Source organism: Plasmopara halstedii, assembly GCF_900000015.1.
Source record: "Plasmopara halstedii genome assembly, contig: Scaffold_2956, whole genome shotgun sequence".
NCBI lineage: Eukaryota > Oomycota > Peronosporomycetes > Peronosporales > Peronosporaceae > Plasmopara > Plasmopara halstedii.
In genome coordinates, this window is record NW_020189861.1 from 1,209,187 (window position 1) to 1,209,438 (window position 252).

Sequence of the window (252 nt, forward strand, 5' to 3'; positions counted from 1 at the left end):
GTGTGAACGTTTGAGTGCGCTAACCGTTGTCGCCGTATCAATCGGATGCTTCTGGTTTAATCTGGAATGTTGTAGCACGCCTGGAAGGACTAAAAACGTATTTGATTTGATATCTTAGCTGGTGACAACGTGTGAACGTTTGAGTAAGTTAACTGTTGCCACCATATCAATCGGATACTTTTGGTTTAATCACATACGCTGTAGCACGTCTGGAAGTGCTAGAACTCGTGTAAATTGATATCTTAGCTGGTG